The sequence below is a fragment of the Chlamydotis macqueenii genome, chromosome 10 (genome assembly GCF_036417535.1).
Source record: "Chlamydotis macqueenii isolate bChlMac1 chromosome 10, bChlMac1.mat, whole genome shotgun sequence".
NCBI classification, from domain to species: Eukaryota; Metazoa; Chordata; class Aves; order Otidiformes; family Otididae; genus Chlamydotis; species Chlamydotis macqueenii.
The window spans coordinates 18,624,001-18,630,000 of record NC_141565.1 but is presented as its reverse complement, the minus strand read 5'-3'; the positions used below and the strand labels follow the sequence as shown (position 1 = coordinate 18,630,000).

Below are 6,000 nucleotides of genomic sequence, written 5' to 3'. Positions count from 1 at the left end.
CTCTTTATTCTAGCTATTTTCTTTTAAAGCTGTGTTTACTCTAAGAATTCAGCTGAGGCAGTTGAAATATGTGGCTGCAGCGTTGAACAGAATACACTGTGTGTTTTGTTACTCTCCTTGTTCTGCTTTGACTTGTGCAAACAGTTTTAATCCAGAGGAAGAGATCATACAGGCTGCGACTGCGGTATCGTACAATCCAGTCCAGGGTACAAATGACCCTCTTACGGCACATCCTGACGGCGCGTAGTCTTGTCTTGAGGTGGGCGTAAATAGCGTGCGTCCTTCTCTTGCACAAGCCCTGGGAGCAGGAAGCCACGTGCGTTAGTCCTGCGGTGTTCGGGAGCCAGCACATCTGCGTGACCGCGCACCTGCGTGCGGCTGGAGATGTTCAAGCACCGTCTTCAGTGCGGATTTTGAACGTTAAACACACGTCGCTGCTTGTAGACGGCCCCCGCATGCTGCTGGGGATTCAGCACCAGAAGGGCCGTTTCCCAAAGCACGGAGCAACCTCTGCCGAGCTTGGCAGGGATGGACCCGTCCAGTCTAGTCCAGCGCTCGTTATTGGGAGGCTCTGTGGCATTGGCATCATGCATGGAAAAGGTCTGGGCAACCGCAGGAGTGCTCACGACTGCCTGCTGTTGTTGGCCGAGCCAAGCTAGAGAGGCTCGTTCGGTGTCCAGTTGCTCCACTCTCTGCTGTTGCCTCTCCCTCTCGCAGCCATCTCTGATGGTGCCTTAGCGATGGGTGTTGCTTTTCAGCCACGGGTGAATGCAGAAGAGGGATTAAGAGATTGGCTTCCTGCATCCTGACTCAAAAGTAGGCATATGTGCTTTTTTTTTGGTGAGTAGAAACAAATCGGTTTCAACAGAGCTTTTTTAGGGAGTTTTCTCAGGCACAGGATGAAATTTTGAGGTGGAAAAATTTCACACTTTTTTTTTTTCCCCCCTCTGTTGGGCCAGTGTGGTGAGGACCAACTGTATTTTTGGGTGCTTGGGATCCATGTGTGTCACTGTTGAGCATGTGGCTGTTGAGGAACATGTGCGGTACGTACTTGTCTCCAGCACAGCACTGTGGTGGGGTGGGATCCTTGCTCTGGACCCAGACTGGAGCTGTTCCTGGGAAAGAAAATATCAAGGTAAAACTGGGGAGGAAAGCACCTCTTCTGTCCCACTTTTTCTGTTCTGGCTGGTGCTGAAGCAGTACATTGGGTACTTCATGGCGCGTGTGTTAGCTTGCACGCTGGTGTTCATTGGCACATGTACGGTTTCTTTTTGGCATCGTGCTGCCCTGGCTGTAATCTGATAGCCGTAGCCCTTGGACAGGGCAAGGCAAGGAGACACTCTGTGTTTCCACAAAAGCTTAGCTAAGTGCATTTTTCTTATTGTGTTATGGGCCTGATTCTTGAGGGGGGATTAGATGCTCTCAGTTGTGGGTGCTCAGCATTTTTGCAAGTCACCCTTCTCAGAAGTTGGTGGTTACATTTTTTTTTTTAATGGGAAGAAGCATTTTTCCATTTGCTTCTCCATAAACTGAAACCACTAAAGAACTCTTGCTTAGTTTTCCAGACACGAGCACACGCTGATGGGAGCCTGAGAGGGACTGCAGGTCCTAGAAGGCTTTAAGTGTGTGAAAACAAGGAGACCTAATGAAAATGGTTTTGCAACTTAATTGTGGCGGGTGTGCCTTTGTTTGCCAAAAGAAATGAAAGTGCTGGAGGCCAAAGTGCTTGCTTTATCCTCAGAGGAGTGAGGAGAGCAGTATAAACTTCCCCAGCTAGTTTTGCCAAGGTGCCCGCGATCTCCAAGTCCCTGCAGGGCTTTGCCAGTCCGCTCATCTGGACCCTTCTCATGGACTTTGAGCCTTGAGCTGTCCATCCTTGTATTGCTCTCCAGAAATGCCATGTTTTGCACAGTGGACCTCTCCTGAGTGCCCTTCTTAAGAGGTGACTTCTTCACATCACAGGCTCGCTGCGTTTGGGGAAGCCAGCGTGTCTTTTCCAGTGGGTTTGAGATTCATGACTTGCTCCCTGGATGGAGATGCAGACCTCCACATAGCCGGCCTGAAGACAAGAGGCTTTTTCCTCCTAGCACGCTGTCTTGAACCCCTTCAGAATCATCCAAGAACCCTACAAATCTGATCCTTGGGGGCCAGACCCGCTGCTGCCTTGTGCTGCAAGCCTCCTCAGCTACCCAGTGCCCCACAGAAACGCCATCCATTTTAAATGGATGCTGTTCGCAGCATCTTGGACTTGCTGCACGAGGATGAGAAATGTTAACGTGAATTCTTTAAATAACATCTAGTAGTGTTGAATGCACAGAATTATAAAACATTTTTATATTCTGAGACTCATTTGCATCTTCACATTAAAAACTGGTTTTCTTTTCAGGGAAGGGTTGCAAGATCTGATTTGTTTTGAAATCAAAGCTAAATTTGTGTTCTTGCATTCCTCTTTGCCCTTCATTTGACAAATTTTTCTTGTTCTATAAATACAGCATTGTAAACAAGGGCTAATCCTTAGCAACAACCTGGAAAGTTAACATTTCTCTCAAGCTCCTATTATAATTAATTCAGACACTCTGAATATGATGTGATTTACACGTAGTATTCCTACGGCCAGGAGGTACTAATATCTTGTTAGAGACCCGAGGAAAATAACAGGCTTTTGTGTTCGCCATATAGCATAATTGCACTGCATTTTCTTTCATAAGGAGATGTTTAAAGATGCTTTTTGCTTTACATTTGAAAAATGGAAAGCTTCTGCGTTTGGCTGAAATTGTCTTAAATGTGTTTTTCCTCCTGCAGCAGTCAACATTGTCAAAACATTTGGCAAAGTAGATTTTAATAATATGGGTTAAGACCGTCATTATATTAATTTAATTCTCGGTGTAGGTAAATTCGTAAGATGCTTCCACTTTGCCGATAAAAGTTTTTCACAGTAAACATCATCTGTTTTCCCTCTGCAGAAAAGAAAGGGATATACAATCGCATAGATAAATCCTTTGCCTTACATTGTTTAAGTGTAGCTTGAACACTCTTTCTCCCGTGGTCCATCCTTTCGTTTTATTTAATTTTCATTTAATTTTGGTTTCTCCTGTTCATATTTGTTCAGGGAGTGTTTTTGTAGTGTTAATCTGTGTAAGCCACATGCAGTTGAACACTGCAGCTCCCGAAAGGCTGCGATTAAAACGTGATGGATGTGGCAAACCACAAATGCAAAAGTAAGTTTACGTTTAGATTTTCTTCATAATATATTTTATTCGAGTTTTTTAATACCTTGGTATCGTGGTCAACGTTGCCATAAAAATTCTGTGTTATATGGAATGATACAATCTGTGAAGCATTTCCCATTATGTAGACACCATGTCTTTAAATTATAGCAATTTCTTAAGATTTTAAAGCAAAATGAGCTCTTAGAAGTGTGATTAATAGCAGGGAATGAGGCTAACACTGGGTCATCAGTGGCACTCCATTACAAAAAAGGTTGGGCTAATAAAAGCATCCATCTATTTGACCAATAAAGCATTTGAATGATATGCTGATAGTTTTTATCATGCCGTAGTTACTTTGTACTGAACAAACTGTGGTTTTACATGCCGGAAAAGGAGCGTGGAACAGGCGGCGCGGCTGAGGTGAGAGCGGTTGTCTCAAGTAGGGAAATATCAGGACTTTTATGTGAAGCTTGATGTTTTCAGAAGCCTTCAGGTTGCGGTGTCTACATTTTTTGAAGCCGCTGTGAAATATCTAAATCCCCCGTGACCTGTGCCTGCCTGCCCACGGTCGTTTGGTGAGGCTGGCCCTCGCTGTCCTGCCGGGAGGGGAGAAAGGAGGGTATTGTGTGTAATCATTAATTCCAAGTTCAGTCCTCGGCAGCCCCAGACATCAGAAATGTTCTGCTGAAGCACAGGAAATGGGGCAGCACTTCTGTTTTCCTGGGGTGCGGACACCAACCCCGTCCTCGCTTCGCACCTTTCATCCTTCCCGCTATTATGCTGTCATCCTAATGTATTAAAAAATACCAGGTTGCCTGAACAATACTGCATTTGGGTTTTATTTAAATACCTGTCTTATTAGTAGGTTGTACTGATTTCATGGGTTTGAACCTTTTAAAAAAAAAATACAATAAAAGGCTAAATATTTTCTGAAAAAGAAAACGGAGATTCTTGGCTGGCCATGGGTGTCCAGGATTGTGCTGTGAAGAAAAGTACCAAATATTCTAAAACTTGTGAAGAAATGATGAGAGGGGAGGCTTCTGGCCATCATGCTGTTTGCACATGAAATGATAAGGGAGCGGAGATCAGTGTCAGGGCCTTGGATAGTCCGTGTATTCGAAACTGGCATGATTTTACTCAGTGTTTGGTGGTGGTGGTGCTGGTGCTCATCAGAAGGTACTAGTGAACCAGGGAGGGGCTATGGTGCAACCGAGAGAAAAAAGGACTCATGGTATAGACCACAACTACATCCTCTACCCCATCCGACTAGTACAATGTCTTAAAGGGCGTATTTTACCTAAGGAGAGGGCTGAAGAGACTTCTGGAGGTCGCACGCAGGGACTGTGTTGTAACCTGGAGCCCTGGATGAATGCCCACTGTTAAGACCATCCATCTTCTCTCCCTGTATTCAGATCTTTCCCGAAATCCGCATTCAGGATAGAGAAGTTAGAGGAACTTCCTGGAGGGGTGTTGCGATGGGAAACTTCTTGAGTGTTACGGGGATGAGAGACATGAACATAAAGGCTTTCTGGAAGGTGGCAAACCCTGGGGGCTTTGCCATTTTGATTGCCATGAGGACTGATGTCAGTGCCTCAGTGCCAGAGATGGACATCGAGTGGGGAGCGGTTGGGGCAGGAGGTTTCAGTTGTGGGAAGACCTCAGAGGGGCTTCTGACCCTGCTTGGGTTAACGAAGAAGAGCTGGGGAGATGATCAGGGCTCGGAGAACGGCGATGGGAGGCAGAAGCAAGAGACCTGAGGACGGCAGAGAGAAAGCAGGAGGAAGAGGGCTGAGCCATACCCGGCTGCTGCCGTCTTGCGTGTCGCTGCGTACAGGGAGCCGCGGGGCAGGGCTCTGGCCTGGGCATGGACGTGTGCGTGTGAAATCACACGTGTGCGTGGTCATGCTGGGAAGGTGAAGTTCTCTAGAAAGCTGACATTTTGCTTGTTTGTTGTAGGGGAGAAATGAAAACCTTGCATCCCACCTTTTGCAGTTTCTGTTTTGTTTTGTTTTGTTTTTAAAAATGCAAATACATATTTTACATCAGTGGTTTGGCTGGTAAATCTTGTTTTGTAAAACACTTTCAGCTCCTTTCTTTCCCCTTCATGGTAACATATGCCCAGCTATGTGTTTTCCCCCGTTGTCCTGAGGTTGCACAGTAAGGCTGCAGAGGCTTTTTGTTTGTTGTTGTTGAAGGGGAGGAAAAAAACCCTCGATCCACAGAAGAGTTAACAGGATTTCACTTGATCTGCTCGTTTATGCAATGAGTAATGCGAGGTTGGTAACAGCAAATTGTTGTTTATAAGCAAACATGGCACTGTGTAAACAAGGAGGCCTGGTCCCCAACTGGTTTGATTTCATGGTGGTCAGCAGCTGATGTATGTAACGTACAACCTTTCTGCTTCGCAAAATGTCAGAAGAATGACTGTTTGTTTGTCTTGAGTTCTTCCCAGCTGTTTACTCTGTAATGCATTTGCCTCAACCTTGATTCCCTAAGAGTGGCCCCTTTCTCCTCCCTGCTCTGTTTACATTAGTCCTGCCCCGAGTGTCACCTATGAAATCTGTTGATTATTCCACCTGGTTAATGTTAAATTGCTCTTGCAAGATGATGTGTTTGTTCATAAACACAAATGCTGGGCCCCTTGTTTACTGTACCCATGGCAGCAATCAGTTATTAAACAAATATTGCTTTGTTTGCGGGTGTGAGCAGCAGTTTATCCTGCAAGGTCTGGAAAAAAAACCTTTAAATGCTGGGATTTTGATAAAGGAGAAAAAGGGGAGCTTGTCCCTGG

At 45.5% G+C, this 6,000-nt stretch overlaps 1 protein-coding gene across 16 annotated transcripts in view; it reads left to right on the top strand.

Annotated features, from left to right (window-relative positions):
• Window positions 1-6,000, top strand: part of FOXP1 (forkhead box P1) — a 382,770-nt gene that overhangs the window by 200,813 nt on the left and 175,957 nt on the right. The window lies entirely within an intron of this gene.